Genomic DNA, 11,822 nt, shown 5'->3' on the forward strand with positions numbered 1-11,822 from the left:
GGGTAATGCCTTTGAGGTACCATAAAACATGTTTTGTTTCCTTCCAATACAATTTGGTTAGCCTAACCGTATCTTGGCTCAGCTGGTTGACTCCATAGCACATATCTAGCCATCTGTTCACAAGATACATCAGTGAACCCACTAGCTATCGGTAAATGGTAACATCAACCTCTTCACCTGAATTGGCATTCTCCTTCCTCCAATTGGTCACTAGAGGTGTCTCCATGGGCTTACAACTATTCATGTGAAATATCTATAGTATCTTGGTGGCATACTTTCCTTAAGACACAAACAATTCTCCATACTTCTAAACCGAGGAAGTAGTGCATAAGACCCATGTCCTTCATCTCAAATTCATGTACAAGGTACTCCTTGCACGAGTTGATCAACTCCTCATCACCTGTCAATATTAAATCATAAACATATAAAAAAAATGATTATCAAATTGTCTTCTACCAAAATATGATAGAGGTTCGCATCTGCTTCACTTTTGGTGAAGCCCAATCTATTGAGATAATTATCAATCCTAGTGTACCAAGCTCGAGGTGCATGTTTGAGATCATACAATGCTCTCTTGAGTCTACACACATGAGACTCCTGATCAAATGTCTCAAAACATTTCGGCTGCTCTATGTACACTTCATCATCAATAACATCTTTGAGAAATGTTGTTTTTGCATCCATCTGGTGGATCTTCCACCCCATCTATGCTACCAGTGCAAGAATTGATCTAATGGATGAATACCTTGCAACAGGAGAAAATTTTTCCTCGTAATCAATTCCCTCAACTTGAGAGAATCCTTTGGCCACAATTCTGACCTTATACTTCTCTATGCTTCCATTTGTTGCTTGCTTAATATTGAAGATCCATCTCAAACCCACAATTGATTTATCTGTCAGTCTTGGGACTACTTCCAAAACAGTGTTCTTCATGATGGATTCTTATTCTTCCACCGTTGCATCAACCCAAAGGGTTTCTCAACTTCTTCCTCAAAGGAGGATGGCTCGGTCTCTAGAAGCTTAGTCATTAGAGTCATGTAGCCAATATACCTCTCAGGTGACCTCCTTTGCCATATAAAAAAATGATAATCAATTTTTCTTCTACCAAAATATGATAGAGGTTCGCATCTGCTTCACTTTTGGTGAAGCCCAATCTAGTGAGATAATTATCAATCCTGGTGTACCAAGCTCGAGGTGCATGTTTGAGATCGTACAATGCTCTCTTGAGTCTACACACATGAGACTCCTGATCAAATGTCTCAAAACATTTTGGCTGCTCTATGTACACTTCATCCTCAATAACATCTTTGAGAAATGTTGTTTTTGCATCCATTTGGTGGATCTTCCACCCCATCTATGCTACCAGTGCAAGAATTGATCTAATGGATGAATACCTTGCTACAGGAGAAAATGTTTCCTCATAATCAATTCCCTCAACTTGAGAGAATCCTTTGGCCACAATTCTGACCTTATACTTCTCTATGCTTCCATTTGTTGCTTGCTTAATATTGAAGATCCATCTTGAACCCACAATTGATTTATCTGTCAGTCTTGGGACTACTTCCCAAACAGTGTTCTTCATGATGGATTCTTATTCTTCCACCATTGCATCAACCCAAACGGTTTCTCAACTTCTTCCTCAAAAGAGGATGGCTCGGTCTCTAGAAGCTTAGTCATTAGAGCCATGTAGCCAATATACCTGGTGGGCTCCAGTATTGTAGCAATAATGCTACAACCCCTGGAGCTTCCTATCTCTAATTTTATCAACCCTGTAGTTCGTAACAAACTTGGAAGCGACGGTGCTGTATGCACAAGTACTAGCTCTTGTCGCAGCTGTCACTTGGTCAGCTGGCACAAGTCCGCTAGGGCTCAAGCCAACTTCTATATGTTCTCAGAAGAAGCTTTCTAAATGATGGACGAAGGCTATCTCAAAGGAAATTAACCTACTTTGCAATAATGAACTGAAAGCCAACAAAACAGGGAAACCCTAGTAAACCCTAATCTGAATAGTCTAATCTCTATGATGCAATGGTGGGAGTGCAAACTTCTAGAAATGATGCCATTACTTCTAGTGATATGAGATGCATGAATTTAAGCTACTTCTACTGAAAAGAACATTGTTTTTGTATTTTTGCTTTAGTGGTTGGAGTTATTATGATTTTGTTTCTTATTAGGGTTTGATTGTGCAGGGATAGTTCGAAGGGAAAGAAAGCTTGGGAAAGGTCAGGAGGGCTAGGAAAGGTTCCAGAGGATCCAAAACATCATTCCACAGAAGTCCACAACGTTCAGGTGCTCAGCAACCGAGGTTACAGGTTTCTACAGGATGTCTGCAGGGGATCCTACAGGAAGCTTGCGATTTCTACAGGAAGTCTGCTACCTTCTACAGGATGTTCTGTGGTTGGAGTGTTGGGTGATGGAGGAGTGGAGGAGTTGTATGGGTGGATAGGTAGGATGGAAAGGGAGCTTATGATGGCTCAGGGACAGAGATATGAGATGAGGAAAGAGTGGGTATAGTTGGTTGGTGGATAGAAGAGTGGAAGCAATGAAAAGTCCGAAAAGATGGAGCTACGTGAACAGTAAAAGTGTTGGAAGGCAAACGAGCTGAACAGAGGTTGGGTAGGTGATTTTAGGCGTGGTTGAGAAGAAGAAGAAGGTAACAGAGTGATGCAACGCAGTGTAAAGGAAACAAATCTGCACAAAGCCAAGAATTCATCAACCTATCCTAACTGTGTTATTAAATCAACGAATAGCAATGTATACTTCAGAGAAAAATCGTGCATGGAGTTGGAATGAAGGAATACTGCTCAAGATCAGAATGCATGGATGGATCTACGATTGAAATGACTGTGTTGCAGCTTGAATGAAAGTGTATGCCTGCGTTTTTTTGGTGGCTAGTACGGTCTACACCCCCAATCTCTAAACAGAGATGGCAGTGAGTGCATTGTCAGCCTTTTCTTGGAGCTCTAATGAATGTTGATCCTCCTACTCTAATCTAAACAACTAAAAGCACTTGAACTGTAACCTAATCCTACTCAATCACATAAAAGAAATCAAATCAGCAGACTGTAATTTCTAAATGCATGTCAAAACAGAGGAATAAAGTGCTGAAAGGAAAGACAAGTAACAATACAAGGAAGAGGAGGTCTATTGCTCTCAGGTTGGGCCCTAACCTGAGAGCTATAGCTCCCTTAAAAACTCAGAATTGAATCAAAAGCTGTCTATCTTTATTGAATAATCATGAGTCTAATGACATGCCAAAACTGGCTTACAAAGAGCAAAAACTGAGTTGTAGCTCGTGCTTAGAAATTGCAACAGTAGTTCAAAAGCCCCTATCAAAGGCCAGGGCCTTAATATTTATACATGATGAGAATCCAGCTGGCTGCCTCAATACGTGGAGCTTGGCTGTCCAACTGAAAGTTAAACTGCTGTAAACTATTGTTCCTGTAGAACCCGTTGGCTGCCTTTAAGCTCGGTGGGGAGAGCTGTTGGAGCTCGGAGTTAGGGTGGAGATCACAAGGGAGGTTATTTAAGGTTGTAGACAACCTCCCTATAAACCTGCAATGCCACCTTTGCTGTCTCTTTGTCTCCTTCTGCATGGTCTTTGCTCCCTTTAATGCCAAAAAACCTGAAATCATCATGTATTAGCCACATAGATATAATGCCTGCCCTTCTTCCTACAAATAACACGAATATACCAAGAAATGAATGCATAAGTGATAAAAGATGAAGGGTTGAGCAAGGTCAGTAGGCCAAATGAGCCCAAATTGTTACCAAAAATTGGGGCTCATCATCACCCCCCAGCTAAAATATTTGCTCATCCTTGAGCAATTTTGCCCTAGCTTCTTGTCCTTGGCCGAGAACTAGGCTCCGGAATCCGCTCTTTCTTTCCTACCCTTGGTGGCTCTGCCTGTTCTGCCCTTGGTGGCGATGAGGGTGCCGCTCCTTCCCTCTTCTCTGTTTCCTTGACCTGGAGCCGGGCTTTTGAAGCCGATTGGTCTATCCTTCTTTTCCAAGTAGTTGCTTTTGGGCTCCCCTTCTCGTAGGTGACCGATATTTTCGAGGGGGACCTCTCACTGGGTGAAGTAGGGGCATCCCCTGTAGTGACTTGGCTGCTGGATGGGCGTTGTGGCTTGCCCGTCTTTATTCTCGAACTTCTTCGAACTTCAGAGTATAGAGGGGTCTCCCTCTTTCTCTTTTCGTTTGGCTTAGGTGGCGTGCTGAGGGCAGCCAGCACAGCTGTTGCCTCCCTTTCACGAATATCAGCTTTCTTCTCCTTGGGTTTCTCCTTTCCAGGGCTTCCTGTAGAAGACCCTGTTTTAGCCAATTTTTGGCTTCCTGTAGAAGACCCTGTTTTGGTAATTTTCGGGCTTCCTGTAGAAGCCTGTTTCTGCTTTCCTGTAGACACAGGTGTCGCCACCTTAGCTTGCTTTGCTACATGGGTTTTGCTTTTTGGTTTGGTTGCGAGTGCTGATGAGGTACTTGTGCTGATGTGGACCTCTCAGCTTTGTCCGTTCTGCTCTGCAACCTCTTCTCTCTTGCTGACAAGATGGGGGTGTCACCTTTTTCCTCAGCATCCTTTTTCTTTTGTTTCTTCTCTTGCTTTTTCTTCTGCACTGTGGTCGGGGCCTTCTGGCCTGTTTCTTTCTTTTCCGCGGCCACTGCTTCTTTTTCCTCACTGCTGGAGGAACCATTTTCTTCAATCAACATCATTATGTCCCCATCTCTTGTCAAATTTCTGAATGCTTCCCATGAGAGGGGAACCTTATATGAATGAAGCGCATCCTCCACAAGAAGTTTGATCAATCCATGGTGGGCTACCTGATCTGGTATGCCTTCTTTTAACTTTGTGGCACACTCAATTAGAGACTGTAGCAGGAAATAAGGAATGCTCAGTTTGTTTTCTACAGGAAGATCAATCTGGTGTCTCAATTCAGTGAGCAACCTAAAGTGATACCCGTACACGATGCTGAAACGGCCTTCACAGGTTATATACTTCATGATTTGTAGGCTAACTTCATTCCATGGTGGCAGCAAGCTGGTTCTACGCACCCCATTTTTGTCCTCCGTGAATTCCTCCTCAGGTGGAAAGAATTCTTTCTTTGCCTGCTGGCTCAACTTCCTTTCTTCCTTATCCCATGGCAAACCCATCGGAAGTTCAGTAATTCGACTGATATATTGCGGGGTGAGCTTGAGGCTTAGGCCCCTGAAGTTCACAGTGGCCAGTGTTTTGGACTTCAGCCTCAAGGCTTGTAAAAATTCTTCTGCCACTTCGTCGTCATAACCCTGCAACTTGTCACAAAAGGATATCCATTGTGCCCGTGTGAAAAGCTCCACTACCTCCTGGTTTTCTCTTAATTTTGATGAATCAGTGGGTTCCCGTCTAATAAACCCACCCGGCATGATAAAAACTGTTGCTAGAGGTGGCGAATGCGGAAGAAGTTTAGCTTATTGGGACAGACCGTAGAATTACGCTTCCGTCGTGCAAATAATCCACAAAACTTATCCCTGAGGACCTTGACACAGTTTAATTCACTGACATCCTGTAGAACGACAGTCTATGCACAGCAGACAACACTTGCAACAACTTTATATGACTAGACTGTAGACGACGATCTTGCCACCTTTAAAGACCAATTGCATGGAGAGTTCAGGGTTACCTTTTTTATCTGCCACCTTTTTACGTGAGGAACCCGCCTTCCTGTAGAAACAGCTTTCCTGTAGGAGCAGTTTTCCTGTAGGAGCAGCGCGTGATTCCTGGAGAAGACTGCAGTTGGTCTGCGCTCTCGGTGGTGCTTCTCAGCCGTTCTGATAGCCAAAGGCTCGGAGTTTCGAACTGCAGAGAGATCTGAATGTTCACTCGAGGTTCAAACGGCGAATGTTAAATGCATGCGGCCAATCTAGCCGATTAGATTTGAATCGGCGGAATCCGTGGCGCGGGGGTGAGCTGTCCCCGCCGGACCGTTGGATGACGTCGTTCCATCATTTGACTGCGTGTTCACTTACTACCACATCATCCCTCCAGCAGATCCGCCGTCGTTTCTTCTGCTAAATCCGTTTTTTCCGACGGGGATTGTTCTCACGTGTGTGCTGATCATTCCTTTTGTCACGGCCGCCACCCAAACATCTGACTGGACCATTAATCGGTCGACGTGGCCAGTCAACTGGCCATACAGCCGCTCAACCCATTCACTTTACACTTTGCAAACAATTCAAAGTAAAATTCATGTGATCTGACGGAAGAGAGGGTCGAGACACTTACCTGCGCGGCTGCAACACGATTTTTCGGGTTTTGGACGATGATGAATGGATCTATCTGCTGCTGGTGAATTTGCACAGGCCCGGAGGTTCACGTTTATAGGCTGCCAACGATGGAGTTGATGCTTGGCTGCATGCGTCCACGTTCATTGCATATGGCCAGCGCTGTGAATAGTATACACTCTAGCGGGCTTAACTGTTACAGGACTCCCGCGGGATGTCTTGTAACAGTTCTTCCTCCTTGGGTGCATGCTGCACGACGAAGGATCTGGCCTCCCGATCACGCTCCCAGGGCTTCTGGATGACTGGGCTGGATATGGTATGAGATCTCAGAGTTTTTTCATTTAAAAATTGCTTTTTCTTGAGAACTCATCGATCTGCTTTGCTGGTGTAGGTAACTTTGTTGCATGTCGACAAGGATGGCAGGACGAGGTGACAACAATGTGCAAGGGAGATAACAATGGCTTGCATGCGTCCAAACTGATCCTTAGTCGTTAGATCTTCTCATAACATGGATTCTGGATCGTCCTGGGCTTCTACAGGAAGTTTCCTGTAGAAATACAGAGCTTCCTGTAGAAAGGTTGCGTTTCCTGTAGAGAGTCTGCACCTTCCTGTAGAAAATCTGCATCTTCCTGTAGAAAATCTGCGCCTTCCTGTAGAAGACTGAAGCTGTGATAAAATTGCACATACCTTGGAGAAAATGAGTATTCTTGGAGGAGGTGCTGGTGAGGTCTCCTGACAGCATGATAAGGATCCTTGGCTTTGAGTTGAGAGGCTTCCTCTCCTCCATAGAACACCTGCAACTTGCATGCAATTTTACATTATGAATTTGCTGATCTTGTTTTTTTCTTATTGTTTTTTCTTTTTTGTTTTTTGTTTTTTCTCTTTTTTTTGAAAGATAACAGGGGCGCCTCAATGAGGTTTTCACCCTTGCCATCTGCCCTGAGCGCCTCAAAGAGGTTTTCACTCAAGGATCTATTCCCAATCTCTTTTTTTTTTTTTTTTTTTTTGAAAGACAATAGGGGTGCCTCAATGAGGTTTTCACCCCTACCACCTGCCTTGGGCGCCTCAGAAAGGTTTTCACCCAAGGATCTTTATTATTTTTTCTTTTTTTTTTTCTTTTTTTTTTTTAGATCTTTCAGGGTATGCCCAAAGGAGAGGCAGAACCCTTCTCTATGACCAACACTGATTTCTCCATAGTTTTGACGAACTCTTGTCTTGAGAGAGGCTTCCTGTAGATCTTCAATCGATGCCCATTGACAAGCATGGGGATGGCTTCCTCATAAATGGTCCGAATAAGAACAGATCCATTGTCATGACATTTTTCCACTGCATATGGTCCTAGCCATCTGGTTCTCAGCTTTCCCTTGAAATCTTTGTATCTGGAGTCATACAACAAAGCCCAATCTCCCGGCTGGAATTGCTTGTCATGGAGATGTTGGTCATGCCACACCTTTCTCTGAAGTTGAACTACTTCCGAGTGCAGGAGGGCCTGCATTCGGTGCTCATCCAGTCCATTCAGCTGCAATAACCTTTCTTGTTGTGCATGGCTGAGATCTAGATCTAGCTGAGCTGCCATCCTCAAAGTGTTGTACTCGAACTCAATGGACAGCAAAGCTTTCTTCCCATAGACCAGCTCATAAGGTGTGAAGCCGGTGGTGGTCTTCCAGGTGGTGTTGTAAGCCCATGTGGCCTCAACCAGGCGATCTGCCCAGTCCTTTCTGCTGCTGCTCACCACCTTAGTCAAGATCCCCTCTAATGCTCTATTGGTGACTTCCACCTGCCCATTTGCTTGAGGGTGATAGGGGGTGGAAGTCCTATGCTTGATCTTGTGGTGAGCTAGTAAGTCTTCAACTAAGTTGGATGTGAACTGGCTCCCTTGATCGGTGACTAGCTCTCTTGGGTAGCCAAACTTGTAGAAGATGTTTTCTCTTAAGAACTCGGCCACCTTTTCTTCTGTTGCTGCTTTGATTGCTTTGGTCTCTGCCCACTTTGTCAGGTAGTCAGTACACACAATGATGTAGGACCTTTGCCTCGAAGGAGGGTTGATTGGACCCACAAAGTCCATACCCCACTTCTCAAATGGCTCAAGAGTCACTTGAGGTTGGAGAGGCATCTCATCCCTTTGAGTCGGTTTCCCCATTCTTTGGCATTGGTCACATTGGCTGATATATCTTCTGACATCTTGATGAAGTGTGGGCCAATAGTAGCCTGCCTGCAGGATCTTGAAGGCAGTTCTCTTTGCTGCAAAATGTCCTCCACAAGGCCCATCATGACAGGTGAGGAGGATATCAAAGACTTCCTCCTCCCTTACACAACGCCTTAAGATCTGATCGAGGCCAAGCTTGAACAGATTGCCCCCGATCCAAGTAAATGAGGAACTTTTTCTGATGATTCTGCTCTTCTCTCTTGAAGATAGGTGCGGAGGGAACTGTGCTGAAACAAGATAGTTTGCTATATCAGCAAACCATGGAGAGAGTGCTGAGATAGCAAACAGATGTTCATCGGGCATCTGGTCATCCACTGTTCCATCCTCATCTGCAGACAAATCCAATCTAGATAAAAAGTCAGCAACAACATTTTCTTTACCTGGTTTGTCAACAATGGTCAAATCAAACTGCTGCAACAAAAGTAACCATCTAATAATACGAGCATTCACATCTGGTTTATTCATTAAATATCTAATCGCAGCATGGTCTGTATGTACAAATGTTTGATAGCCAGTGATATAGTGTCGGAACTTGTTCAGTGCATGGACCACAGCCAAAAACTCTTTCTCAGTTACAGTGTAATTCAGCTCAGCTTTGGACAAGTTTTTACTAACAAAGTAAATGGCATATGGAAGTTTTTGTTCGACTTGTCCTAAAGCTGCACCTATGGCTTTGTTCGAGGCATCAGTGTGGATGTGGAAAGGTAGGGCCCAGTTTGGACCTCTCAGGATTGGGGCTGACACCAACTTGTCCTTTAATTCATTCAAAGCCCTCTGACAATCATCAGTCCACTTAAACTCCACATCTTTTGCCAACAGGCCAAACAATGGCGAGGCTAGCTTGCTGAAGTCCTTAATGAATCTCCTGTAATACCCTGCTAATCCTAAGAAACTCCGAACATCCCTTACCTTTTGAGGAGGTGGAACCTTCTTTATGAGAGAAATTTTGTTAGGATCCACCTGTAACCCTTGGCAAGAAATGGTATGGCCTAGCACGGTCCCTTCAGTCATCAGGAATTCACACTTTTCAGGACTAAGGGACAGGTTCATCTCAATACATTTGGTTAGGACTTTTCCCAGATTGGACAATGCTTCCTGGAAGTTGGCCCCATAAGGAGTGAAGTCATCCATATAGATTTCCACTGCATCATGGACCAGCTCCGAGAAGATGCTTAAGACAGCTCTCTGGAAGGTAGCAGGAGCATTGCATAGCCCAAAGGGAAGAACTCGGTAGGCAAAGGTACCCCAAGGACAAGTGAAGGTGGTCTTATCTTGGTCTTCCAGGCTGATTTGAATCTGGTTGTACCCGCTAAACCCATCCAGGAAAGAGAAGAACTTCTTTCCTGCCAGTCCATCCAACACTTGATCTATGAAAGGTAGAGGGAAATGGTCTTTCTTGGTAGCTTTGTTCAGTTCTCGGTAGTCCACACAGATTCTCCACTTCCCATTCTTCTTGGGAACCAACACCAGAGGAGACACCCATTCACTATCTGAGATGGGGTAAATGAATCCGGCATCCAACAGTTTTTGCAATTCTTCCTTGACAATGTCCTTAAGGGTTGGATTCATTCTCCTCTGAGGTTGCCTAACCGGTTTACAACCCTCTTTGATGTATATGTGATGGGTACAGACCGAGGGATGGACTCCTTTCATCTCCTTATAGCTCCAAGCAAAAGCATCTAGGTGACTGGCCAACAGGCTACACAGCTCCTTTTCCTGGGAAGGAGATAGGGAGGAGCTGATCTTTAACGTTCTCTCAGGGCCGAACTCCACATTCTTGACTCTGGGAGTGACAGGGTTGGTTGTACAAAGATCCACTAAGGTGCTGGCTTGGGCATCCTCCACCAATTTCTCTAAGGATAGTGCACTGGAAGGTGGATTCTGGATCAAGGTCTCAATCAAGTCATCCTCGGTTGGGGGGTCTCTTCTAGTGGTATCTAGGGTGCACAAAGGTGCTGAGTACACTTCATCCTCTTCTCCTTCCTCCAACCAAAGTGGTAAGTCATGCTCTAAGGAAGGTTGGGCAGGAGGATATAGGACTAGCTGCTTGGACATAGGACCATTTTTGATGGTCATGTTTCCTGCATGACAACTTATGTAAGCATCTGCAGTGGCTAACCAAGGCCTTCCCAAAATAAGAGGATATCTAGTAAGCTTTGCCTTGGGTTGCAGAACCAAGAAATCTGCAGGGTATTCCCAAGAGTCGACAGAGACCAAGACATCCTCCACAATCCCTTTGGGAGTCACAGTGGAGCGATCTGCAAGTTGCAGAACTGTCGAGGTCTTCCTCAAGGAACCCTGAAGATTGAGTTTGAGCATGGTGTCCCTGGTCATCACATTAATGGCGGCCCCCAAATCAATCAAAGTGTGAGGTATGATGATGCCATTGATGTGGACATCTACTACAGGACTCCCAGGATCTAGATACTTTGGGCAGATGACTTGTCCTAACATAAGGTCAGACAGTTGTCCTAAGACATTGATGGTTGAAGCATCTCTCTTTCGCCTGCCTGGGTGTTTGAAACACTTTTCCTTAACCAGTTTGTTGTATATTGGCACATCCTTGATGGCTTGGAGAAGTGGTATTTTTACACACAACTGCTTGAGCTCACCCAGAAGCTCATCCTCCTCTGGGTTGGGTTGTGTGGTGGCTGTTAGTCTCTCAAGAAAGGGTGGAATAGCCTTCGGTTCACTTTCCTGTTTATCTTCCTCATCCTCTGGGGGAGGAGGTTGGCGATCCGGAAGAGTCTTTCCAGATCGAAGATTGATCTCCTGGATCTCCACAGCATAAGTAGGGCATGATGTTTCCCCAGTGTATACCTGCTGGGCCTGTCTATTGTTGGGGTTCGGGTTCGGTTGAGCAGGTATTTGAGGTTGCCTTGGAGGAGCAGGAGGTAATGGTTGAGGTTGAACTGGTGGTGGAGGCAAAATGGAAGGAGGAGTGTTGTATTGGGGCCTCCACCCCGACTGAGGTGCATTCCACTGAGGCTGTGGCTGGGTATGTGAATGATAAGAATGAGTAGTGGGTTGAGTAGGGTACTGAGGTGGATAAGACCATGGAGGAGGCATAGACCAGGAAGGATGAGCAGGGGGACCCCAGGAAGGCATAGGAGTCGATTGGTTGGGGCTGTAATAAGCTTGAGGTGCCCCTTGCATCCCCTGCTGGTAAGGTCTAGGTCCTTGTGGCCTCCTTTGGTTGAGGTAATAGAGAGGTTCAGTGGGAGCTTATGTCCCTTGGTACATGGCTTTAAATCCAGGTAAGGTTGGACATTGGTTTGTGGGATGGTCCTCCTCACAAACGAAACACACTTCAACCGAATGCAATGGACATTCGTTCTTAGGGTGTCTCCTGGTACAT

The sequence above is a fragment of the Pinus tabuliformis genome, chromosome 7 (genome assembly GCF_031772625.1).
Source record: "Pinus tabuliformis cultivar Carrire ecotype Pingquan chromosome 7, CPIR1, whole genome shotgun sequence".
Taxonomy (NCBI): domain Eukaryota; kingdom Viridiplantae; phylum Streptophyta; class Pinopsida; order Pinales; family Pinaceae; genus Pinus; species Pinus tabuliformis.